The sequence below is a fragment of the Falco punctatus genome (genome assembly GCF_963210335.1).
Source record: "Falco punctatus genome assembly, chromosome: 5".
Classification (NCBI taxonomy): Eukaryota; Metazoa; Chordata; class Aves; order Falconiformes; family Falconidae; genus Falco; species Falco punctatus.
In genome coordinates this window covers 48,488,277-48,515,602 of record NC_137584.1, presented here as the reverse complement: position 1 = coordinate 48,515,602, position 27,326 = coordinate 48,488,277, and the positions used below count along the sequence as shown (strand labels likewise).

The following is a 27,326-nucleotide window of genomic DNA, read 5'->3' as shown; positions in this document are numbered from 1 at the left end:
TTGGACCTTTGCTAAGATGGCGATGCCAGTCACCCAGCACTCCTGTTGGCCAGACCTCCAATTTCTTTCCAGCTATACTGCTCACAACTTGTTTCAGGCTGACTGAGAACATTTTTTTTTTTTTTAAATAGTTTACTGCAGAAAAAACTATAAAAATGGGCCATCTGTAAAATGGACGTGGTGAAATCCTAACAACACTTAGTAGGTGACCTGATTCAAAACTAATAGGTATTAATGAAGGTTCTTCATCCGATTTCAGTGGGGTTTAGCTCTGTGTTCCTTGTTGAATGTCAGATAGAAAGAGGCTTCTTTAGGGAGACTTATAAGCATCCTGGAGGAGACATATAACTAGAAAAGATACTTCTGACTCACATAAAACCACATGAAACTCTCTCAAGTTCAGCTGAAAGTGACAAAACAGGTGTCTTCATTCTTGTCAGATATTGAAAACCCAAACATTTCTGAATGAAATAGAATAGAGGTCCATACCCAGCAATTTAACATACAGCAGTGAACCCTGGATGAAGACATGCAGACTAACTCAAGAACCAGAAGTAATATCATAAAAGACTGGATAAAATACTTTGCATATGTGGATCTATAGTTTGTATGAAGTCTCCAGGTGCTGGGTGGATACTGCTGCTCAGTGTTTTTGGCTCTTCACTGTGACTTTGCAGAATAGAAAATAACATAAATGTGACATTTAAAAAAATATCAAATTAACTTTGCTTTAACTTGCAGTGTACTGGGAAGCTATTTTGATTGGAAGGGCTCCTTTTTCTTTCCTTTTTTTTAATGCTAAAATATTCAAACCCCTGCTAGTGTTGGGAACAGACACATGAAACATCTGCAGAAAAACAGTGAGTTATATGCAGCAACGACTAAGTTACATTCTTTATCTGCGTATGTCTAAAAGGCATTTTTAAGAAAGGGCACAGTCACTGATGAGGCAGGGTTTGTGGAAAGAAGCAATATTTTGTATGAAATTGTACTGTTTGGAACTGTGTGCACAGAACTAATGGACATGCATTCTCAGTTGTGTACAGCTGGTGTATGTGGAGAAAACCAGATGGACTTCTGGGCACTTAGACCCTTCATCATGTTCTGTTATCAGAAATTAATTTGCAATTACAGCTTGCAGGATGACCAATATGATATAGTATATTCTTCATATGCTTCTCTAAAGACAATACAAGTTAAGTTAGTGTTGTGGTTTAACCCCGGCTGGCAACCAAGTGCTGCTTCTCGCTCACCTCCCCCCACCCAGAGGGATGGGGAGGAAGATCAGAAAGGAATGTAAAACTCAAGGGTTGAGATTAGAACAATTTAATGGGTAAAGCAAAAGCCGTACACGCAAGCAAAGCAAAGCAAGGAATTCATTCACCACTTCCCCTGGGCAGGCAGGTGTTCGGCCATCCCCAGGACAGCCGGGCTCCATCACACGTAACGGTTACTTGGGAAGACAAATGCCATAATGCCAGATGTCCCCCCCTTACTTCTTCCCCCAGTTTATATACTCAGCATGACATCATATGGTATGGAATATCCCTTTGGCTAGCTTGGGTCAGCTGTCCTGGCTGTGTCCCCTCCCAGTTTCCCGTGCCCCTCCAGCCCTCTGGCTGGCAGGGCCCAAGGAACCGAAAAGTCCTTGATTTAGAATAAACATCACCCAGAAACAAGTAAAAAAATCAGTGTGCTATCAACATTGTTCTCACATCAGAGCCAAAACACAGCACTGTACTAACTACTAAGAAGAAAGTTAACTCTATACCAGCTGAAACTGGGACAGTTTAGCTACACTGCCACTTAACATCTTCCTTAGTTTTACTAGTGGCAGCAAGCAGATCTTCTCCCCAGAATAAGGTTGCTAGTGAACATCAGCCCAGGTATCCACAAGCTTTGAGCTGCCATTGAGAGCAATATGAGCCAAATGGCCATCCCACGACAGTGTATCTGGGCAGTTGTTATTGCTGGCCTGGAACTTACAGGAGTGAATGTCAGGTAGGAATGGACAATGCATAAGGATCAACCAGGAACGAGGGTGAAGATTTGTGTATCTTGACTATCTAGACAAAAGAACCCTAATCCTGATATGCTTATCTGTATTTGCACTTTATGGTCTCATCCCAACAACAACAGAACTTCCTTTTTCTTTCCTTCCCTCCCCCCTGGGTCTTTGTGGGAAAGAATTATTGAAATGAGTTCTGGGGCAGATGAATACCCTGGAGGTGCTTTGGCCCATTACTTTCTTTTAGACCATTTGCCTTTAACTCTCACTCGAGCTACTATTTGACAAAGTTAATAGCTGCAAATTCTTCAGGGATGGTTTGCTAAATCATGGCCAAGAAAATAAATAGAATGAATGAACATTCTCAGGAGAATATCCTGACATTTTAAAAAAAATATGTAAATGAGTCTCAAGTTTTTTGCCATGAAACAGGCAAAGTACATTAGCAAAAGTGAGATATGTTTTGCAGCAGTTAGAGGAGGAGATATAGTCTTCTCCAGGGGAGCACACCTGAGTTCTTGAAAGCTCAACCAAAAGCCAGTTGTTAGATGCCTGCATCCTGGCATCTAACAGGACAGCCTTGAATGTGCTCTGCTCATAACTTTCCTCCCACTCTCCCAGCATTTCAATGTGCTTCAACTGCCACTGAATCAATGGACTTTGATACAAGGAAGCTGGAGCATAGCTTTGAACTCCACTGAACCCAATTATATCTGGTCATTTCAGAGAGCTGTGGTGGTACGACTCTGAACTGGAAGGCAGAGAGTTCATGACAGATTTGAGTGCTGCAGCTGCAGCAGGAAATTCATCCCGTGCTGTGGTATTGCAGGTTTTACACTCCAGAAAAGAAGTGGAAATCTGAACTGAGTGCTGTGCTAATTAATAGGAAGGTATTTTGGCAACCAGTGTCTTGCATGTCCTGGGGTTAATGCCTTTTAATTGTCACAACACAAGTGGGAAGTTTTATCTCTGAGAGTTACTGAGTTGTGTAGGGGGTTTAAATCATTTGCTGAAATGAGGGGTACTCAGCTTTTCCCCCACTACCAATACAGAGCATACATCTTGTCTTTGGCAATGACACTTGCCGTTTAATGCTCAAGAGAGGATAAGCATAGCAGGGACCTTAATTTTCTAGAGATACAGGGAATACCACATCAAAATGATATTAAAAAGCAGATTTAGTTTTGCCCATGGCTCGCGTAATTAAAACCTAGCCTGGTGACAGGGTACTACATATAGAAAGAAAGACACCCTTGGGCAGAGGACTACTGAAGTCTTATGCATCACTAAAGTCCTATTAAAAGCCGTTTTTGCTTGGCTTTATTAAAACCAATTTCATTCCTTGGCCCTGAAAATGCACCTGTGAAATGTTTCTGTAGGCCTTCCCCAGTACTGACAGCTTTCAAATGCTCATTGCTGATTCTGTTCTCACAGGGACAAAGCCAGTGAACCAGTCCTGATCTCCACCACATTAAGCAAGAGTGGCTTCCACCTGGTTCTCACGGCTGGCCAGTGATTTCCCCCAAGAAAAGAAGATGAAGAAGACTTGCCTTTCCAGCTTTTTCTCAGGTGGAAAAAGCAAGAAACTGTGCACTTTCCACATGCACACACATGCATATTTTAGTCCTCTTTCCCATTGAAAGGGAGTAAAAACTCATGGTAATGTCTAGTCCTTCCACTTTAGAATATATTTCAGTTACAGATAAACCTTTGCTTTGGATACAGAAGAGACCTGAGACCTGCTCTTGCTTTGTGGTCACATAACTGGAGTTTGGCATTACCCAAATCTCTGCTAAACCATTATTTTATTTGTGCTTGTAGCTACTGTATAAGATGTTTAGGCTCTTTTTCTTGCCCGCTTTTGATTGTTGGAATATTTTTAACTCTTTCTAAATATAATTTTAAATAAGGAAAAATCTTCTTGGGATGGAGTCTGGTCAATGCCTGTTAGAATTTAAATCCACTGATTTGTTAAAACACACAGGTTCACAGTTCTGATTATTCCTCACACTCCTTATAAAAAGCTGCCACAAAACAATAGTGAAAAATGAACTTTTCCATGTTAAAATTGTGTTGAGAAATCTGTGGTAAGTATGGTGAAATTCCCAGGTTTTTAATCATCCTTTTGATCTTCAGAAGATCATTTTCAGATAGTCAGACTGAAAGTGGGAAGGGACTGATTTAAAAAGCATATTATGAGAAGAAGACACTCAAAAATTTTAACTGCAAATCTATGCCAAGTTCTTGGTTATTATTAGCTGAGACAAAGTCAGTGGATAGAAATGGTAGCAGGATTAAGAGAAAATTGTTCCCCCCCAAAATCATCAAAACATAAAAGTGGGGAACTACTGCTTCCCAAATGGCAGCAATAGTCATAAAGGCCTCATCTAAGGACTATATCTTGTTTGGATTTTATGAAAACATGAAAGATACTGAATTTTTAATTCTAAATAACATTTAAGATAGAGAGTGTAGCAAACAAGAAACAAAACCCAGAAAGTCCCATTATTTTATCTCCAGATTTGCCAGTAAACATCTTCTGAGTGCTGTTCAGATACTAAAGGACAAATTTTCTGCCTTAACATCACATCACTAAAAATTAGCTCTGTTATTTCTAGTAACTCACTTAAACATTGCTGTTTTAAAGATATTTCATCCATAAACAAATGGTGGTATTCATCTAAGAAAAGTGTATGCTGGCCAGCAGCAAAGGCAACTACTAGCAGTATGAAGCTGGACTTTGTTAGTGTTTCATATCTCTCAGGTTACTTACATATTTAAAGAATCCCAAGACCAAGACCTCAGGGTTTTTTTGGCAGAATACCTGATAAAATACCATCTGCAATACTGCAAAGGTGAGGTGGATTTTGAAGCTGGGGAGGTATTTTACATCTTCTGATACAAGGAAGTTAATTTAATTGTTTTAATCAAAGCAAAATACAAACCTCAACAGAGTATTAATAACCTCAACCTCAACAGAAAGGCATTTGATTATGTAGAGTGGGATTTTTTTCTGAAAATCATAGAGAAACCTCACTCCAGAGTAATGTCAGATGGTTTTTTCCTCTGTGGTGATAACGTTCAGCATAGCAACATTAGCTTTCAGGGAGGAGGAGACAGATCTGGTTGATTTTGTTGCATTGTTATGCTCAGGCTGCAGACTCTCTGGTATATTCAGTGAGATTCTGAAAGGAAATTTGAGTTTTTTCCGTTCATTTTTTTTAATACACAAGATCAGCCTCAAATGTTTGAGCACATTATACTTGTATTGCCCTGTGGGTCTGGAAAAGACATATATGGTCCCAGAGAAGTCCACATAGTCCCAGAATGCTGTAGAGCATGACATTTTCTGATGAAGATCATCTGTGATTTTTTTCATCCGTCTGTTTCTGCTGTGTAGTTGATAAAACCAATTACAACTCATTCAGTTTCCCATCCACTATAGTTAGAGTTGACACAGTCAGAGGACAAAACTCCCGCAGGGTGTAAATGCTCTGAAATCAGCATATTAAGGGTATCGTTTCAGAATGGTTAAATCCAAGAGTTCCTACTGAGAACAATGAGAAAGGATGTTTGCTCATTTAATTGTCTTCTTTGATGCCTGAACAGGCTATGAAGTCCCAAGGACTTATGAAAACATAAGCTTTAGGTTCTAGCCTGGGAGCATGTATTGTGAGGGATCTGGTTTCCTTCCATATGGTCATGTAAGAAGGTCTTCTAGTTTCCCATCTATAAGCAAGGTGTAACACTATCTCCACTAATCTCTCATCTTTCTTCTCAGTCTGTGCTTAGACTCAGAAACACGGTAGTTTTTGTTTGCCATAGGTAAAAACCAAAAATGTTGTGGGTAGTCTTCTTCAGGTCATTACTGAAAATATAAATATAACAATTCTGTTGCAAAACTGACTACTTTTCTCAGCATATTGCCCTAATCACTTCCTCCCTGAATTCATCAAAATACATTACCTATAACTCATTAATTGCTTGCCAGTGACTGGTCAAAGGGATACTGTAGTCTTGTTTCTTTTAAACAAACCACTATTTTTTTCTTTGTTTTCAAGAAGGGGAGAGGAGAAGGTAGCTGTTGCCCTTCTCCCTCTGCCAGGAGTTGTGTCCCTCACTGGATACTGGAGCTTCCATGATTGGGAGCTGTCAGTGGTGGCGATTCCCTCCCTGAGGCACCTCTCATGCTCTTCAGTGGCTTTTTTGTAGCAGCAGAGCAGTTTCACAGCTGACTTCAGGTGTGCTGTTTGAATACCACTTTTCCAACTGCTCTGTAGTTCAAATGAGTTCATCCATCCCTGACACCTGCACAAAAGCACTTTGGAAATGTATTATTTTAAGCCTTCCTTCCTTGGTGTTTCAGAAATAAAGGTGTAAACTTTCTTCAGAGGTCTGAAAAAAAATAATATTTCCTTTGCTCTTATAGGAAGAAGCGAAAGGCCAGCCTTCAAGTTGCATGTACACACAGAGGGCCCTTGCTCCAGGAGAGGTGAGAATTACTGGAGATAATATTGCCATCTCCCTCTCTGCATCTGAGGATGGTGAAGTCACTGAGGCGTGCTGAGCTGACACCTTGCTGCTACAGTCGCAGGAGGGATGGTGTGACATTACCAGAGCAACTATGCGTCCTGCATCACACCTTCTGCTGGGCTGGGGAGGTAGGAGCTGCCTTAAAAGTTTTATCAGGTCTCGTAAAGATTTATGACACTTCTGTGCCTTCTACTATTGCCCACTTGACCAGTTGCTTGTGGTGGAGAGCAAACCAGGAGGCTGAAAACACATTGTCCCATAAACATATTTTGAAGGGCATTGTGAAGGGCTGGGGTCTGAAGATTAAGCGCAAAGAGCATGAGGAAAGCTGGCTGGATCTTGTTTGGATTTTCATCAAATGTACTTTTTCCTTTTCCCATAAAAGCTTTGCTGAGGGCTGCCCATTTGAAGGAAGGTGTGAAGAAGAGCACTTTTGAGGGCCAAGACCCTTTGCCTCTCAAGGGTATAAAAATCTCAAGTTTTCTAAGCCAAAGTCTGGGTGTTTCTTTATTCTGCAAGTCAAGAATTTTGCAAAATATGGCCTGTGAAGCCTCTCAAAAGATGGGCTTTTCACTCCATTACAGAATGAAAACAAGTTTGAAAGCTTATGAACTGGAATTGCTGGTCTCCAGATAGCAGTACATGATGAGCATTTCCCTTACAAAAAAACAGATAAATACTCCAGAATATTGCAATAGCAATCCCGAGTAGAGCTGTAAAACCAATGTACAGTGGATGTGTTGGAGCAGAATGGTGACAAACTGCAGTAGTTTAAGGGAAGCATCTGTGCGCGTGGTGGTGTGGAGTACAGATCCAGTCGGTGTGTCACACACAAGCGGTACCTCTCGTTGGAGCCACGTCTCTGTAAAGCAATAGAAAAGAGCTGAGCTTGTTGAAGCATGGGATGTAAGAACATCTGCCCTTCAAAACGACAGTAATGCATCAGTTAAATGGAGGTGAGCTTGAGCTGCATGCTGCATCTGACATAATTAAAGGTGATGGAAAAGTACTGCTGTTGTAATGGGGAGATATGGTTTAATACATCTATCAGAAAGAATGCCTTTGTTAGAAGAGAGAAGCCAGAAATAACGATGCACCAGATTTGTACCAGGAACAGGATTTCCCAGCACGTATTCTGCAGCTTTCATCAGACACTTGGTAGCACCTGCTGCAAAATGACTGTTATCTCTGGGCATGTTTGGAATGTTAAGCTGCACTTCCATGGACTATGTCAGGTTACATCATGTTGCAAGGGACAAATCATGCGCAATGGCTTAGCCCTCCAACTTCTGTTCTTAGGTGAAATCTTTGGGTAACTGTCTGGACAGTATGAGAAGTGACACACAAACCTTCAGGAGACAAAGGTCTCGTGGTGTTAGACCCCCACCCTGTCCTCATACAATAGCATCCTCCCCAGACCCTAAACCAAAGTGGTTTAAATAAAATAAAGCCTATGTCAAAATCTTAAACAGAATATGCAAAATAAGAATAATACAACAGGAGTGACCCAAGTAACGTAGTTTCATGAGGAGAGTGTGAAGCATGAGAAAAAAAATAAATCAGGCCCGGCAAATGACTGCACAGATTGCAATTTAGATAGAATAAATGCACTAAGACCAGCAAGAAACCCATTTAAATATTCAAGCTGAGAAAGAACCAAGGCATGCTCCAGAGTTTTAGTTGCCTCAGTCATTAACCAAGCACAGATTCTAAAGATGTTCAATAAAGGGAATTGACAGGTCTTCACAACACAGTTAATATGGGAATGAAATGACAAATCAGAGTAAAAGGTTACACCCAATTGCTGTGCTTCAGCAGAAGAAATTTTATATGGCGATCTTACTTCAGGAAAAAGATTAAAAAATAAATACATGCGAAGGAGGCAAGTTAAGAGACAGAGCCTGTATAAATCTTATGCCTTATCCATGTTATTAGAAATAAAAGATTAAGCAAACATCCACTGGGAGATATCACTGAAGCAATGCAAGACATGAAGAAAAGGATCCTTGAGAGAACACAGGGGCAGCACCACCTGACTGGAGATTTTAATGTAAAATTTAGCAGATCCACTGTGAACACAGAGAGATCCCCGGCTCCTAGGGGAAGTGCTTGGCTCTGGTGCCGTGGGTGGCTTGCTATGGAATAAGCAAACGTTGACACCTTTCTGTCCAGGAGGAAAGGACTTGACTATATCCAGGCAAAGCCTGCAGTGAATCATCTCTGCTGTAGGCAGCTTTTGTATACTTCTTAAGCTAAAAACTACTGACGCTGGCTTGCTGAGTGGTCTCTGGTTCTCCCTACTTCCCCAAACTGCAGACGTCGGCAAGCCTGTGCTGTCCTTCGGACTTCCTTGGGAATTACTGGGTCTCTCCTGGTGGAGGGCCAGCGTCATGAAGAGCTATGGTGTATTAGAGCTTGGGCAATGGTGTGAGCAATTCATTGCTGCAAACACAAGGGTTCTTGGCTGAAGCCTGCCAGTGAGAGAGGCTTGCAAGAAGAGTTGGCGTGTGCTGTGGAGAGGGAGCAGTAGCCAGCAGGGCTTGGATGTTGAGCTCTCTAGGGTGGCAGCTCTGGGAATTCCTGAAGGAGAATAACAGTCTTTGCTGATGCTTTCGCTTTTATTGCATTCAGGAAAATGGGCCTTGGGTGAAATTTTTCCTCCCTTTTTTGTGGGGGGGGGGTAAGTAAACAAGATTATTTTAAGATTATGCCAAGAGTACAATTGACTTATGCTGCTGATTTCTTATGCTAATAGAAACAACTCTGCAAGGCTTTGAAACTTTGGCTAATCATTCAGCCAAAATTGCTACTCTATTTCAATAATAAAGACATCTATTGATGATTTTGTTCTGGATTCACTAATCCAATCACAAATGCCTTTTCTCCATAGTTCCTTTGTACTCATATTTCTTACTTTTTTTTTTATTATAAAAATAATTGGAAAAGCCTCAATAAATAGATTACAGGAACAGAGAGGATTTCCATTACCATGCAAGTTCTTCCCCTTTCAGCATTTGCATGATGATCATTTAATAGCAGAATACAATTAGGGCAACTAGGGAAAAGTGTATGTCTTTGTGTTACATGATATTGCCTTCACTTGCCAATACTGTGAGTGCACAAACAAGCCCACAAAGCTGATTTAACTTGAAAATCCAGATTGGACACTGGTGCAGATGTTACATCAGGACCTTTTGTGAATAGAAATGCATGTCTTAGAACTGTTCCAGGCTCTTTTTCTCCTCAAAAGGGAGAGACGAACTGAGGTCAGCTGTTTTATTTATTTTTTTTCTAGTAATTTTACAGACAGGATTATTTGTAATCCAGTTTTCTGGAAAGAACTAGTTTGTGCTCAGCAATTTAAAAGCTCCCTGCTTCCTTGCTTCCAAAACTGCTTTCTGCACACAGCCCTCTGCTCTCCTCTCACTCGTTGCTGCTGGGCACTGCCTTCTCCTGTCCGGGTCTTCTGGGTTCCAGCTGCTGTAGCCTTACAGACACCTTATCCTGATCCTTTCAGCTCAGTAGAGGGGGAGATCTCACTTGAAAAGACAAAGACATGACCAGAAAAATTTGTAGGTCCCACTCTATGTTCATCTGAACAGAGGCTGTCTGCCAGGCAATTGAGGATGTGATAGTAGTGGTCTGGGAACAATAGAAATGGGTTGTTTGTGCTATGACTGCCGCACCTCGTTCTCTCCTCCTGTTTCCCTTCCAAACTACCATCTACACATCTGTGATATCCCTGCTGCACACAAGGTGCATGCCTGTGTCCCTACCGCCTCCATTCTCCCATCAAGGCTCCAGGTGCAAAACACTGCTTTTGTATTTACATTGCAAGACACATTGGGATATCTTCTGGTCTTTTCCGGATAAGGGACAGACCAGCTGTGTTATGGAGGCAGAAGAATGAAGATTGCTAACACCCTTCTCACATCCAACAGGAAAGTGCAGACACAGGGAACTGTAGGGCTGTCATTTTCCCTTTCCTTATTTCTATTCTTTTCACACTGATGAAACCCTTTTTCAGGGGGATACTATTTTGCAATAATTTAGTCTCATGAACTCTGTTTCTCGGCTGGGCAAATTTCTGCTATATGAATGTGATAAGATTATTTATAAGAACTATAACAAGTACTATTCCTTTCACAGATTATGGCTGCAGCCTCCACACAGTAGATAGTGTTGGGGGGAAAAAAGTAATTCAGTCAGAACACTCAAGAACTAATCTGTCATATTTACAGGGGAAAACTTGGTGAAGAGGTTTCTGTAAAGTTCAAGTTAACATTTTTGTGTGCAGATGATATGTAGTGGTGGTGGCAGTGGTGAGAATGAGGTAGGACACAAGAAAAAAGCTTAGCTTGTTTTCACTTTGGTTCTGTGATAGTCTTGTTAATGGTGTGGGACTTCACAGCGAAGTTTGTGGTTTTGTGGGAAGTAGTTTCATAGAGATGATATTCTAGCCATATGAGTATTGGGTTGCCAGAGAACTTGCATTCTAGCAGTCTTCCATTTTCTCGTGCCTGTAGGGGAAGGTGAGCTCTGCTTTACTTAAGGGTGATTTTCGACTTCCTGCAAAGCCATCCCACATCCTCCAGTACTGTTTAAAGGTGAATACAGCTGGTGAAACACAAGTATATTGCTTACCCTCTGCTGCTCTGGAGAGCAACTTTGGTCCATGCACTCGTCTTTAGGGACCAGAGCCTCCTTGTGATTCTACTTCTGTCCTTTGCAATAGTAGCCCGTCTCCTCTCATCAGTCTTCACGCTTTCCACCCTTGCTCCCTTCTTCCATTCCTGGGAAACCCTTGGGTCCCAGGACTGCCCTGCTGTGCCTGCAGTTCTTCCTCCTGTGTGGCAGGGAGTAGAGGTGGGATGCAGGGGGGGCACTGACTGAGTCAGGGGTTTCCCCCTTTCCCTGCTGAGCTCCCAGGGGAGTGTGTGATTGCCCACACACATGTGCAAAGGAGGCAGAAAAGTAAGCTGGGGGAGCTGCATTGGTGAATCCCCACTCTGCCACATCTCACAGCTCCCAGGCTTCCCATCTCCAAGCTGCTGCAGGGCACTGGGCGAGGCAGGCAAGAAACGATCTTTTCCCCTCAGACAGCACATGCAGAGGTCAATGACAGTAGCTTCATGCTTATAATTTTTTGCCTGTAGCAGCTACAGGTAATATTAAAAAGGAGAAGGTGACTCATAATAACTTCTAGTTGCTGTCGCTCACTCTCTTTTTTAACATATGTGCATGCATGTGCCAGTTGCATCAATTAAATAGCAACCAATTCAAGTACATTTACAGTCTGTTTTTGAAATGCCAGCCCCATATTGTACTTACCAATTAAGCATGAGCAGATTAATGGTATGCATTGTTCTCTTGGGTTAACTCCACCGTATTGTCATTAGGTGGATACACCCTCATGAATCCAAGCCTTCTTTCTGTGAAAGGAAAAGAAAGTGCAAGATCAACAAGTAGGGCAATTTCTACCAAGCAGAATCAGCTGACAGGAAAATAGGAGAAGAGTCTCCTCCCTCCCACTTTTTTATTTCAGTTGTTGTTTAATTGTTTCTTCGACCCAGTGGTTTAGTGATTTCACATCTATTTAATTAACAGAGAAATGGATAGGGCACACTGGAAAACAAGAAAGGAAGATCAGATAGACAAATGGTCTCTTTAAGTTCACAGTTCTTAAAACAGATGTTCACCTCTGCTGGCTATGGTATATCATTATCACCAGGAACCCTGAAGAGAAAGCAAAATCCTTCATTACTTGTAGGAAAAATAGAGCAGGCTTACAGGACCGAACAGATACACCAGCCCATTCCATCAGATCCCATCTCGCTGCTGTTGTGTTACTCACAGGTCAAGATAAGTGTATGTCTTGGGGTGTGTGTGTGTGTAAGATTACAGATAAACATTTCAGATGCCTGGAACAAGAGACTGTGAAGATGTGATGAAGAGGTGGTGTCTAAAGCAGAAGAAACCACATGGGTGGAAAGTTGGAACAGTCCCTCTATTACATATTTGGTGCAACAGCAAGGTGGTAATCCTCTCTTGGACCTGTTGGTTTTTGACAGGGTCATCTTATTTGTGGATTGGGGCTGCGTGGATCCCTGCGTGGCTATTCCCTATAGCTGCCTGAGCCTGATCCTGACACAAGGGTTAGGTAGTGTGTACACTGGAAAAGCATATTGCCTCTTGCTTTCTTTTCTCTGTTGTTGCTATATATTGCAGACATAAATAGGTAAAATGTCAACCCAGTGCTAAGCATTCTTCATCTCTCTTACCTGGAAAAATCAATAACTGCGGCAATTCCTCCTGTCCTGGAGAGATATATAAAAACACGGAAGAAGTTTACCTGTGCAGTCAAACCTGCATGCACAAATGCCTGTGCAAATGCATGCACAAACCTGCCTGTGCAGACTGGCCACTCTGCTCAGTTCCTTGGGCCTTGCATCTGGTTTTCTGACCTGTGGGGTTAGACCTGCTGTGTTCTCTTGGGTTGGGAGTTGTGACGGCAACCATGAAACAGCCCCTTGGAAAATATGCCCTGAACAGTTTGATTACTGGTGCCCCAGATATAGCTCATCTTGTGATTATGATTTATCGCTCTTACTGTCTCCACTAACTTTTAATCACAGTTGAGTATTTCCAATCTGGCTGCCATTTCTGACTTCAAGTCTATTAAAGCCGTATTCAGATTCCCAGATAACAAAAGTGCGAGGATTTGCTAGGCAGGAGGCACTAGAGGGACCCTCTGCTTTCCCGCTGGCTCCCCCCCTCCCCCCCTTGCATCAGAGCCCTGGTAGCGGAAAAGAGATGTTGAAATCAATATAAGAATAAATTGCCACGTGGTCCTTATTGTGGAGGCAAGGTTTCTACAGAAAATCCTTGTAATCAGAAAAGAGGGAAGATGAGATTAAACTGATTAAACTGAGAAAGTCAAAAAAGGACAACTTGAAAGATTAGCTCGAGGACGACTGAAAAGCATAATCCTCCATGCATGTTAAGTAGAACAGTCCCTCTCTGTTATCAGCCCCTTCATCTGGTGACCTTCTGTTGCATTAGCACAGAGCTACTTGATCCAAGGCAAATAGTGAAAATTGAAAAGCCAGAATGCCAGTGATTACAACAGGTATCAATATTACCGCAGTGATGGTTTGTTATCATTAGGGAGCTCCATCAGAGCTCATTCTGGAAGCAAAAGGAACAGAAAATAACAAGGCATTACACTTGTGGCAGGCAATAGAAGAAAAGACATTGTGTTACAATAGAAAAACCTTTTTCATCTGCTTCCACCTCTAAAATTACAGCGACAGAACAGGAAAAGAGACGGGGAAGCAGTACAGGAAGCTCATCTGTGTTCACAAGAACAACTGAGCCTTAGTGGGTCTCACACAGCCAGTGCGTGTTTCTCTTTTCTTCTGCAGTGAAAGAAAACAAAAGGCTTGTGTCAGTTTTACTGGTTCAATGATTTTTTTGCCTCACACACCCAACTTTGTGGCAGATCTCTTCCCGTGTGGTCCCAGCAGCAGCACCAAGGCTGGCCTTACAGCTCAGTGTTGCAGGGCTGCATGTCCGAGCTTGGCATAGTGCCATCCAGGGGCAGCATCTCCTCTCTTCTGCATGGAAGATGTGGGAAGGTCTGGAAGGAAAAAAAAGAAAATCTCCTCTAGCTGAGGGTTGTTGAGCCCAGATATGTCACATATCCCATCTTAGCTAATAAAGTGAGACTCTTCCTGATTAGACTCATGCTATGTGCTTTGGAAATATGCACCACATTGGCATACAAAAACATTTTTAGAGGGCAGTTTCATTGCCTTTTAAGTTGGCAGAGGCCACAGAAGCTGGGAAATATGGAGTAGCACAGGTTCATGACTGTGTACTTCACCAGTAATTTTTAGTATGAGTAATGCTCCACATTTGTGCCTGTTTTGTCATTTTTTTTCCCCACTGATGCCCAAAAATGCAGTGTACTGAGGCACTCCTTTCTTTGTCAAAAACCTGAAAGTCTACAGGGGTATTCATCTCTGTTGTAATGTTGCTGATGTAAAATGAGAAGCTTGACTGAATTGTTTTGACTGAATCCTAGATTTGTCTCCGAGATGCTGTTTCATTTTGTTCAACCTGCTGCAACTCAGTGCTTCTCTTTCCCCTGCTGCCTTTTGCTGGTCTCTCTCAGTTAAACAGCATGTTCTGTGGAGATCAGAATTGTTTCTTACTGAGTACCTGGCACAAGGGCTTATGGGAATGTGATTCCAGCTGGAAATCAACAAAAATACTGTAGTCAACCCCCATTAAAGGAAAAAGCAAAATAATATATATTTTTAAATAATTTTTCAAAATTTTAAAAAACATAGAATATAATTTCCCATTGAAAGAACACAAAGCATCAATGTGACAGCCTCAGGCTGAAACATTTTGACAAATCTGGGGGAAAAAAAGGCCCTGCTACTAGCAAAATCGAATCCAGTGCCAGGATCTGGAGAATAGACCCATTTCTGGCAAGGCTTTTTACTATTCATTTGAAAGATCTTATCTGCATGTAGCACTAATGTCAGTAAGGGGAACTGACTGCTGTAGTCTTACTTTGCCTTTCTTTACCAGAGAAGAAAGGATCCCACAGCACTTTTGCTCACAGAAATCTTTCTGCCTTCTGTCAGTAGATTGGGTCAAACCCAATCTAGGCAGAAAGAAGCGGTACTGTTGCCTTGGGAGAGCTCCTACTCCTACCATGCCTGAATTTGTCCTCAGTTGCTTAAGTCTCAATGAAAAGAGGTTTTCAGTTCAGGAGGTAAAGGGATTCATTAGATCTCATTCCCAGAAATGTCTACCTGATTGAGAAAGAGTCCCCTCAGGGGTAATGCTCATAAGCAGGGGGAGGCTGAGGGGCTGAAAAATGACCCATTTTGAAGTTTATCTAATTAGCTTCAAATGTATAAGTTGGGTGTTTTGCTAGATGGATTAGCGTAATTATCTTAGCGCACCTATTCATGCTAGGAATGTCAGAAAAAGAGAGAACAGAGAGGCTCAGAAAAAAATCACCGCAGCTCAGCCTGTTGACTGCTCTGACACACGACTAATTGTGCTGCAGAGGAAAGGGAGAAGGCTGGAAAGACAGAAGGTGAGAGGAGCTGCTCCAAAGAAAAAATACAAACAGGTGACCTACAAAGAAAATGAGAGAGATCTACCTTGGCCCAAACTCCCTACACAAAATACTACCAAAAAATCGTCCCATGTGCATGCAGTCACTGCAGAAAGTCAGTATCCTTCCTCATACACCAGCAATTAGATCTGAGGTATTCATTTTAAGGTCTATATCTGCAGTGTTCCCTCCATCACTGGGCTGTTTTTAAAATGAGTGAAAGGATTTTTCTTTATCTTGAAAATGTTTCCTCAGATGGAGGATTACCGTTGTATTGTTTGGTTACAGTTTTTCCTGATCCATTGATAAATTAGGTCCCACACATCTCCTGAGATCAGTTATAAACTCTCCTTCAGGACAGCAGACAGCTATGAAATAGCTTTTCCCAAGAAGGACTTCCAGTTAAAAAAGAAAAAAAGAAAAAAAAAAGTAAAAAAAGAAAAAAAAAAAAAGAAAAAAGGAAAAAGAAAAAGGGAGAAAGAAAAAAAATAGAAGTGGGGACAGCTTCTTTATTCTTAAACTTGTTTTTGTAAGGGGTTGTTGTTTAGGTCTGCATCTGCTATGAAACATATCAGAGGACTGGAGAAAAGAACACCATTGCCAGGTAAACCTGAGAGCAATTAATGATCCCTCCAATTATTTCTTTTTAAACAGTGAGTGCTCCAGTTATGCAGTTTGTTCCACTCACAGAAATCATACTGCAAAACTGGGGCTCATGGCCAGACTGCCTCAGTGTCTGTGCATCACACAAAATCCAGTGGCAACTGGAGTTACTCACCCACCTTGTTGAATGCCTTGTTTGCTCCTAACTCACACTGTCTCCATGCTCCCAATCTGTAGTAGGATTAGATGAGTTTCCAGCTAATGGCATTTCTAAGTGTATCAAATGTGCAACGTTAATTTCCCCAGCATCTCATTGACTTTCTAGTCAATATTGCTGTGATCCTTTCAGAACAACTCTCCTGTTCAAAGTATTGTAAATTAATTTAATCACTGGAACGACCTGGTTTCCAGCAGGGCTGTGCACCATTGGTAACAGTGCGGTCACCAGGTGATCAGCACTCCCTGTGCCTGTTGCTTCACTGGGGCTTTGAGTCATGCCTGCAGATTTTATCCCCAAGATTAAACCACCCTTGAGGGTGTTCAAAATTGGCAAAATTTTTCCAATAACTTATTTTTGAGTTAGAAAAGCTTGTTTCACCAAAATCTAAATTTTTCATGTGAAAAATGTCAATTATGATTTTTTTTTCATGAAAGAGCATCTAAGGTCTAAGCATCAGATAGTGATTTTACTGGGACAAATCACTTTATTGGTTTGTGAAATTTATCTGATTTAATTCAATGCACCATTTATAATAGAGCAAGTCACCTTTATCATTACAGCTTCCTCTTATGTTTCCATCGTGTGAAACCAAAAGGATCAAAATCAGGTCACAATATTTTTATTTTAATAAAATTGAATGGTTGGATTTGCCTGAAATAATGATTCTTCTTTTTCTTGTAATATTATGTCAGGGAAACCTTATTTTTCCATATGGATTTTGGATTTTGGAATGAAAACAAACACCAGAATGTGGCAATTTCAGATGGTTTGAAACCCCCAACTGCTGACCAGCTTGCGCTGGCATTACAGGTAGATGAACTTTCCCCCTTTGTTGATTTTTCCTGAGGCTCAAAAGGCAAACATTTGTCCTTGAGTCACAGCAGAGGGCAATCAAATGGATTGGAAACAAGTGTTCTGCCCCTAGCCTGTATTTTGGCAGAGCAGAGAAGGTAGAGGGAGATGTGTTCTGACATCTGTGGCATGTGGTGGCTTGTGAACTTTCAACTTCACAGCCACATTCCTTCCTCACATGTGCTCCTCTGCTGTCAGTTCCTCTTGGCATCCTGAAAAAATGACTTCTGCCCCCCTCCAACTAGAGAAGGAGGGTACATCCTGGCTACGGTGAGGGGATATTTGTTCTGAAGAAGTGTAGAAACATTTTTGCGTGCACGCCAATGAGAGAAGAACTCAGAAAGAGAGACCCCAAGAGGTGAAAGGAGAAAATGTAGCTAGGAATTAAGTGGCTGGAAAGAGAAAAAGAAATCCTGACCCTGCAATTATGTGTGCATTTTAAGCTTGTGAGAAATTTCTGTAAGGTGGCAGGACAGCGTTAGAAGGTTCACACCAAAAGCCGGCTGTTTGCACTGCCGGTTCATGGCTTAAGGCCAGCCTCCCATCCAGCTGCCACTGCCATTACACTCTGCAGGGCACCTTAACTGTTACACATCTGGATGGATTTTAGCACTCTGCTGGTTAAATCCTCTTTGCTTCCTCAAAGTTTCTGGATCAGAATGTGGTCTTGATTTTGGAAGCGAGTGAGAACTGTCATTTTTAGTGAGCTTTCAGACTGCCTGCTGGGTGCCATCTATTTAAGACATTATAGAAATCTTTTCAGCATCTGACTGTTTGAACATGAATGAACAGCTTGCCTGTTGGTGCACTACATTTATGGCCGAGTCACAAGCTCATTGACTAAACACTATCAAATGTAGCCTATAGCAGTAAACAGGACATTAAAAAAAAGGCAACTGCTGAGGAAACGACGTTGAGCCAAGGTAAGGTACAGAGTTCACGTTCTAAGTAACCTGGCAAGGAAGAGCTACTTTTGACAACAACTACTTGCTTTTAAAGACACGTGGGCACAGACAGGGTATATTTGGCATGTCCTGATGTCCTTCTTGATGGATAGACAACTCACAGAAGTCAGGATGTATCTTCATTGCCTGTGTTATTTCTTGTAATTAGCACTGTGTTCCCTCTGAGGGCTGACCTTCATAATCACACAAGCTGAAGTCATATGGATTTTTGCTTGACTTGCTGGAGATAGATCATAAAAGGCCTGCCTTTATCATCAGTCCAGTCCTCTGCTGGTGCTGCCATTCATAGCCTTTCATACTTCTTAATTCTTGTCCCTGCTATGCCAGCAGAAAACTTGCTTGAGACCCCCCCTTCTTATTTACTGCATACATCTCCACATGTCTAGGCTATTTCTCTTTTATCTGATACTTTCCCTAGGCTACACAAGTCTGTGTTTCTCCTCTTTCCATCCATTTGCAGGTGAAGTGCCTGTTTGCTCCTCACCTTCTGAACAGGCACTTGAATCTGATGTTTTCTCATTTCAGGTGAATGTCAGAAGGATGGTACTGTTAGGGGTCTGGGCGGAGGCTCTCTCTGATTTAGCAGTTAAAACTCTTAAACTTGAATTGTTAAACATACAAACATTTAAAGAAACTAGCTTTATAGTCCCATGGTTAATGCAGTCATGTGAGACACAGGAGAACTTAAGCCCCAGTGCTCTGCTTAACATTTAGTTACTTGTAAAAGTGGAAGAAAATCTCTTCTAAATAGCAGAGCTCTGGCTGATTAGGCACTGTGAAATAATGGCATGAGAGGGTCTGAGCTTCCCCAGACTTTTCCAAGTGAATCCAGTACTGCTGTTGTGGGAAACTGTCCATCTCTGCATCAATATCTCCCTGTGAACTCCCTCCTACATATATGCCATTACAGCAGCTGCACTTCTCAGGACTCCCCATGGGTCACAAATGCCCTCAGCAGAGCTGATGCTTGTCTCAGGAGAAGAGATAATACAGCTGTAAAGCCCAGAGTCCTGTCATCTTCAGAAAATTTCTCTTACATCCTTTCCACTTCTCAGATATTTCCTTGGGGTCATCAGTGTCATTGATGGTGACGGCATCAATGGTGAGATGACGGCACACAAATTTGTCTACCATAGGAAAAGAACATACTTATTTGGAGGGAAACTTATTTGTTTGGACACAAGGAAGACTTTCTGGATTTTATGTATTAAGAAAGCTTTTCATGCTCTGACTTTCTATTGAGCTGGCTCAATCATTTCAATTTGAATCTTGCTGCAGAGCTGCTTTGCCTCTGCCAGTGTGAAATATCCAAGCCATCAGTGAGAAGGTATGAACAGTTTATTGCAGTGTCTTTCCACAAAGCCATGTTTTTTCTATGGCTTTTTTTTTTCTTAAAAAAGATAAAATTCCAACTCTGTCAATAGCTTTTGCTTACTTTTTCACCTGTTCTATAGTTTTTATTCTTGAGATATGATTGACAGACAAAACCTTATAAACAAAAGCCAGTGGGGGAAAAAACTTTAAAAATATACACGGTATGAGAAAACTGTCCCTCTTCCATTTGATTTGTCCAAGCATTACATTCTTCCAGGTTTTTCGCTTCTTTCCCCATTTGCAAAATCAAATGGGTCAGCCTTTCACAATCTGCCAGTTGGTTGAGATGATCAGCAGTACTTGCTCTCTCAGGTCAACCCAAAACACTGAAAAGAAAATTGGAACGAGATATTTGAAATTATTATTGCATTTTGAATCATATTGACATTGACTGTATTAAATCATCAAAATCCCATGTAGCAAATGGAAATAACAAAGACTCTGTTCACTGCCATTAAAAACCTGCCTGAGCCTAGCTGTATGTCACTTTCCTCTCCTGCTTCATACCGCTCGTCAAGACTCATCCCTGCCACGATGTCTGTCAGGCAATTATGGAAGACTAGACTGAGGGTCAGAGTGGCCACTTTTTAAATTTCCAGCATCAAAAAAGTGAAGACCTGAGCAGGTGTCCACCCTAAACAGAGCGGGGAGAGCCTGAGAAAGATGTTGCTCAGGGCAGGTGCCTTGTCTCCAAAAACAAGTCCTTGTGCTCTGTCTCTGACGGTACAAACTTACTTGCCAGCAAGGAGCAGCCTAGGGGGGAACACTGCCTCCTCTTCTGCCCCAGCCTTTGCCATCCTGGCTCAAGACGTAGCACGTAGGGGAGGAAACACAGGGGCAGTGGTGGGAGAGAAAGTGTCCAGCCTTATGAATGGGGCTGTGCAGCCAGCTGCCCCTAAAGCCCACCCTGTGGCGGCATGAGTGGGGTGCAGATGCACCCCCTTGACAAGCCTGGAGCTCTGCAGTGTGGCATTACTCACCACAGGCAGCTGCTGCAGGCAGTGAAATGACCTGTATTTCCTACAGCAGAACCTGTGAGGGCCAGGCAGGCCCTGCTGTTCCCAAGGACACAGGACTGGTGGTGGCTGGCTGTGACCAGGACTGGCACCCCAGGAGCTGGGGGCACCTTCTCACCTGCTCTGTACCCCTCCCTAGCAGGGACAGCCAATATGGCTTTTCAAGGTCTCTCCCTAGTTCTCAGCCTTTCTACTCCCTGCTGTACCTCTCATTTCAGGAGCAGCCTGGTTTTGGTCCCGCTGGCTTTGCCTATGTTTGTGGGAAGTTTTGTGTCAGCCGTCTTGTTGCAGAAGCTGCAGGTGGATGCACTGATGCCAGCAGGAGCTGTGCCAGTCCCTTCCTCATACAGCATGAGAGCGGTAGTACTGATGCTGTGGGAATTAGTATTGTTGTCAGTCACTCCTTGTTTAACTCAGTTTGAAATGAGCTCAGTAAAACTGAAGAATGGCCTAATAGTTAACTGCAATTTGGCTGAATGTCAGGTAGTGCCTTTGGGTCTATAGAAATTTGCAGTGATTAAACCATCTTCTTAAGGAACCTGTTTTGCTGAGCATTTTGAATCTGTGTTTTTAATGTCACTTTGGTATAGAGTATGAGTACAGGGCACAGGATGGAGGCAGTGTTGTTCTTTAAAATCAATAACTTATACATGGAAAATATTAAATGATGGACTATTGACTCCTAAATCCACGACGTGTCTAACAAAGGTGGGGCATGCAAAATACTTATTTCTGTGATTGATGAGAAGGATTCCAAAATAACACATAGACAGCTCCACTTACCAAACCAAGCAAAATGTACGTACTGCACATTAATGTCTGCACTGATTAGGAGTTGAGGATTAATGATCCTTTGCTACTGAAAAACCCCAAAATATTAAACAGTTGAGTCTTGGAGGGAATGCAAACATTAAATGCTGATTTTTGGGCTGGCAGACTTTCCCTCCTTGTCTGTCTGTCTGTCTGTCTGCTGGCCTCAGTGATGGCTTGCGGTCTGGAGGCAGTTTTTGCCTGGTTGTTCCCACACTCCAAGATATGTGGGTGAAGGAAGACATGATCTGAACCACTCTGTGAGTCCCTTAGCTGTTGCGTGTCATGCAGCCTCACACTTTGCAGCTACAGAGAAGCAACACGAAAGGCCTGGCAGAACTGGTGCTGATTCACCATCCCTTTTAACAGATCACAATAAAATTACCCAGCTGATATCAATAAAAATTAGAGGCCTCAGTAAAATTTTCTTGCAAACCTCTGTAAAATCTACCTAAATGGCTTTAGGCTGGACCTGCATCTGGTATAATACGAAGTAGTTCATGGGAGGTTTATGGATTAATGGTGGCTGAAGATGTGTTCCAATGCTACAAAACCACATTCTTTACACCAAAAGTTGCCACAATAGTTCTAATTCACTTACTCTAAAAGTGAGTCCTTGTAGCTGTTACACTGGATTAAGTTGCAGCTTTACACAAATCGCTGGCAAAACATATAAAGACCAGAAAGTGTTTCCAGATGTTTACAAATGAGTAAGTACAAGAATAATGGGGTTGCGGCTGTTGTTACTGATGTGTGCAGATGTGACCAGGAGCCCTAGTTATGGACTGAGCCCGGTTGTGTTAGCTGCCATTCAATAACAGAATAAAAAAAGGATTTGAACACTCTTTTGGACAGAGACCAAGTTTTACATTATCTGTTCTGGAGAAAATGTGTAAGTGTAAACAAAGGCAAGTCATCAAATGACTTGCGGGGGAAGTGGGGAAGAGGACCAGCCTGGATGAACAGAGAGCTTTGGCTGGGACTCAGGCTAAAAAGGAGAGTTTATGACCTTTGGAAGAAGGGGCAGGCAACTCAGGAGGACTATAAAGATGTCACAAGGTTATGCAGTGTGAAAATTATAAAAGAGGGGAGAATCTGGACAGGCTGGATCAGTGGGCTGAGGCCAGCTGTGTGAGGTTCAACAAGAAGTGCCGGGTCTTGCACCTGGGTCACACCAGCCCCACACAGCGCTACAGGCTGGGGCAGAGCGGCTGGAAAGGGCCTGGTGGGAAAGGGCCTGGGGGTGCTGGGTGACAGCCATGAGCATGAGCCAGCAGTGTGCCCAGGTGGCCAAGGCCAACAGCATCTGGGCTTGTATCTGAAACTGTGGCCAGCAGGACTAGGGCAGTGACTGTCCCCTGTACTCGGCACTGGGGAGGCCGCTCCTTGAACCCCGTGTTCAGTTTTGGGCCCCTCACTGCAAGAGGGACGTAAAGGTGCTGGAGCGTGTCCAGGGAAGGGCAAAGAGGCTGGTGAAGGGTCTGGAGAACAAGTCTGACAAGGGGCGGCTGAGGGAACTGGGGCTGTTTAGCCTGGAGAAGAGGAGGCTCAGAGGGGACCCTGTTACTCTCTACAACAACCTGAAAGGAGGTTGTAGGCGGGTAAGGGTCGGTCTCTTCTCCCAGATTAGAAGTGACAGCACAAGAGGAAAAGCCTCACATTATGCCAGGGGAGGTTTAGATTGAGTATTAGGAAAAAACTTTTCACTGATGGTGAAGCATTAGAACAGGCTGGCAAGGGAGGTGGTGGAATCACTGTCCCCAGAGATTTTGAAAAAATGTGTACATGTGGCGCTTAGGGACATAGTTTAGTGGTGGAGTTGGCAGTCCTGGGTTGGACTTCATGATCTCAAAGGTCTTTTCCAACCTAAATGATTCTATGATACTGTGAAATACACCATTTGCCCACAGCTACTGTGCATACCTTGCATGCTGCAGGTTGGATAAGCATGTGCCATTTGCTGTCAGCACAGGTTTGTCTGGATTGAAAGGAGTTCTGTTCAGTGCAGATGTAGCCAGGGAGAACCTTTTGTTTTCACAAGAAGCTTACTGACACTAATTAAACTTTTTCTTTATTTGGAAAGCAGACAATTCATGACTGCCTACATGCCCCCAGATTTACACAAATAGTTGATTACAAACCCCTTATGTTCTGGAAGAGTGACAGGGAATTCCTATTTTAGCCATGCTGAAATGACAGAGGTAGGCAATTCAAGTAATGGCCTGTTAGTCAGTTATTAAATATTGCTCTTCAGCAAAATTGCTAATGATGATGGTCTTACCATGCTACCTTTAAAAGTGTGCGCAGTATATTCTGAAGAGAGATTATCTTGGATACAGAAGGCTACTAGCTTGAACACTGTCCAAATCAACCAATTATCTGTGACAATCAACCAACTCTGCCAGGCCACACAGAGATTAGTTGCTATATAAAGTTCCGTGCTTTAAATTAAATGGCTAACGGTACAAACATGAAATTACTCAGGAGATGAGACTCGATTTTTAGAGGAAGGATAAACTTTTAGTAGGTGTAGACTGCCTCCTGGGGTGTATAAGAACCATTGTTCTAGGTAAGAATCTTCATCATCTTTTAAAAGCAGTTAATAAAAACTGCCCAAGCACAGCTAATCTAAAACCCTTCAACCAACATCGTGGTGGCCAGGTATAGCTGGATACTGATCTGTTCCTAACTGCTGAGCTTTTCAGGATGAACAGACAGAGGCTTGTTCTCCATCACAAAATCATGAAGTTGGTCATCCCAGCTATTGGAGAAAAACCTACTGGTTGGTGGCTTTTTTCGTTAGTGCAAACTGATACAAGCACATGTGCAAACAGAATGGCCATCAATCGTAACTATGGTTTTAACTACCATTAATGCTTCCTACATAATTTTGGGGATTCACAAAGTATCCCAGGCTGACTCCCATTCACAGAATACAGATTCAAGAAGTTGTGCACTAATAAAACATATACTGTATTATCTTTCTTCCTCCACCTGATTGCAATGAGACAGTCTCATATTTTGTTAGTACTTCTAGCGTATTCATAAAAAATTTGCTCAAGAGAAGCAGAATGACAGATGAATCTTTAAATTGAAAAATGGTGTCTTTACCAATGTCATAAAATATTCTATAGAATCTGCTTCTGCTAACCTGCCAAGTTTACATTACAGATGAGAATTTCTGGTATAAAACCTGATTATTGTGTTTTTATTTAAAAATATAAAATACCCTTATCTACATTTCTTCTCAAGAAATATTCAGACATTATTTTGGTAGATCATTTCAGCAGAAATGTTTTCTCAATATCCAGGTACTGGCACTGCATGTACTTTTAGTATGGAAATGACAAACTACAAAATCTCTTCACATTGTTGTTTAAACCAAGGTGTTTCCTCAGTCGTAGCTGAAGAAGGATGTATGGATGGATATGAAGTTGTTGCATAATAAATTTGAATAATACATGCTGGACTGAGTATATTCAACTAAATCAAAGGAAGAGAAAGAAAAATAACTAAGAAGGGAAAATGGATCAAGAAAAGCTATGCTTGTATTAACATTTCGGGGTTACTGCAAGGTAAGAGTACAGCCACTACATCTGAAGAGTAGTGCCCAATAAACAATGTGTTTTGGACAGACAGGGCAAAAGCTCAGGAACAGGGAAAGACAAATGAATTGGACAGACGCTGAGTTGCTGATCTCTGGTTTAGGAGAATGTTTTGGGTAGCAGAGGGAACTGGGGGTGCCAAGGCAGGACGAGCATGCTGAGAGGTAAGTGTTGTGGGACAGGTGGGTGTGGTGGGACAGAAGCTTGTTCTGTTGGGCAACATAAGCAGTAGTGATGACACTTTGATACATTCAGAACAGAGATTAAGGTGAGAAGCACATTTACGCCTGAACATATCACAAGAAACTAAACTACTGGTCAAACACATGAGCTTTAGCTATGCTTACTGGAAACCTTTATCCCCCCTCCCTGCAAACAGCACCATGTGCAGCCGTTGGCAAAAGGAGGGCTTGTGTTTTCTGAATAACTAGAGAAATGTTGATTTGTGACAGTCATACGAGGAAAGGAGTCTTGATTCATTGCATCCTTAAAAAAGTAAAAAAAATATTCAGTGGCCAGGCAGAGAGATGTTACCATGAAGAAACAAGTCAAAAGGATGCAAGGTTCTTCTCAGGCGAGCCTACTTGCTAGGACTTAACTGCATCAGAAAGTCCTGGTTCAAGTGTCAACATGTGGTGCTGTCTGCTGCTGCCCAGACTGAGACAGAGGGAAGAAACAAGCTGCAGGAAGAAGATGCTGCCTTTGCCGGTAAGGGGTGCAGGATGGAAGAGGAGGAAGGGCAGGAGCAACTGTGAGCATGAGCCACGGCTCAGCTTCTCCTGCTCCTCAGTTGGCTGGCACATGGATCCATAAAGTCTTTGCCTAAACCTCTTCCTCATCCTGTGCCCAGTCACCAGCAAGGCAGTGAGTTTTGCCAAGACAATGAAATAGGGATTTAAATGACAGACCCAAGCCCTCATTGAATGTAAATGGGAGTAACTCCATGGCTTTCACTGGAGCTGGCTAAGGATCTTGCCCTGAGTTTTCAAGATGCTTTTAAGTATTGGATATAAACAACTTGCCACCATGGATACACTTTGTTTTAGAGTGGATTTTTCACTGCTCCAACGTACCTATTAATTGCAGTAATGTTTTGCCTGCACTCCTTTGGATTAAAATGCTATTTCTAAGTGTCAGTTAATGGGTTTTAGTGAAAGCAATTTATTAAACATTATGTACTCAGTTTAAATCTAACAGGGTAACTAAACATTAAAGTAACAGGGGGGAAAATCTATATTGCTCTAATTTGTATTGTATGTTCTTTTCACCAAGTATAATTGCTATTGACTGCCTAAAGCAGCATTCTCCAAATCATGAATAACCAGAAAAAAGAAAAATTGCAATTGTATGTAAAAAGCAGTGTCATGGCTTACTAGCATAAACATGGGATGAAGAGCCAAGAGTTATGTAATTTGGTGCTCTGCATTCACTGTTTCTTCTCCCTCTTTTACATAGAGACATTAATGACTACCCACTCCCAGTTATGTGAGGAGATGGTGAGCACAAGAGATGCATGCATATTTTACTGGTAATACAAACCACTACACGGGGGCTAAAACCAGACTGAACAACTGTCTGTAATTGTACAAAAGACAAGGTGGTGTCATGTCAGAGTGGCACTTTTTTCTCAGTGCTAGAGGATAAACTCTGTTTTCCTAATTTCACTGATGGGTCTCCCTCTTCAATGCACAGCAGGTTAGATTGCCATAGATGTAAGAGAGTGGTGATCACCTTATTCTGTATGACTAAGGGAGGAGCTGGTCTCCAAGGCATCACTGCTATTAAGAAGACTTCCAAGAGAAAAATAAAGGCAAAAATCATACCTTCCTTCAAATCCACAGGCTTTTATCTTTATCATTTGGAAATAAAAAAATCTTCAGTGTTATCACTAGTATGAATGCAACTATTCCTCATAATATTTCACTTGCTATTTGACACCCATCAAGAATGTGACTTGTGAGAGGAAAAACTTTCATCAAGAGGGTCCTCTTGATGCGTTGCCCATCCTACTGAGTTAACCAAAACTTCATTACAGCCCTATGTCTATACAGCATAGCCCAGTATAGTGTCCTGCAGCTTCAGAAAACTCATCAACAGCCTGGAAAGATGGAGATCAAAGCTAAGGGCCCTCATCCTTGAGGGTTATCTGCAACATTTTAATGGAATCTTACCAACCAGTTATGATACACTCACTCCCTTGT

At 42.2% G+C, this 27,326-nt stretch overlaps 1 long non-coding RNA gene across 2 annotated transcripts; it reads right to left on the bottom strand.

Annotated features, from left to right (window-relative positions):
- Positions 1 to 3,678: 3,678 nt before the first annotated feature.
- Positions 3,679 to 18,772, bottom strand: LOC308064791. 2 transcript variants are annotated; one of them, XR_013928527.1, is made up of 3 exons: positions 11,873 to 18,772; positions 11,186 to 11,387; positions 3,679 to 7,403 (listed from the first exon to the last, which is right to left on the bottom strand). It is a non-coding gene; the product is annotated as an uncharacterized lncRNA (long non-coding RNA). The 2 variants fall into 2 exon arrangements; XR_013928526.1 differs by having other exon boundaries at positions 3,679 to 11,387.
- Positions 18,773 to 27,326: the final 8,554 nt, after the last annotated feature.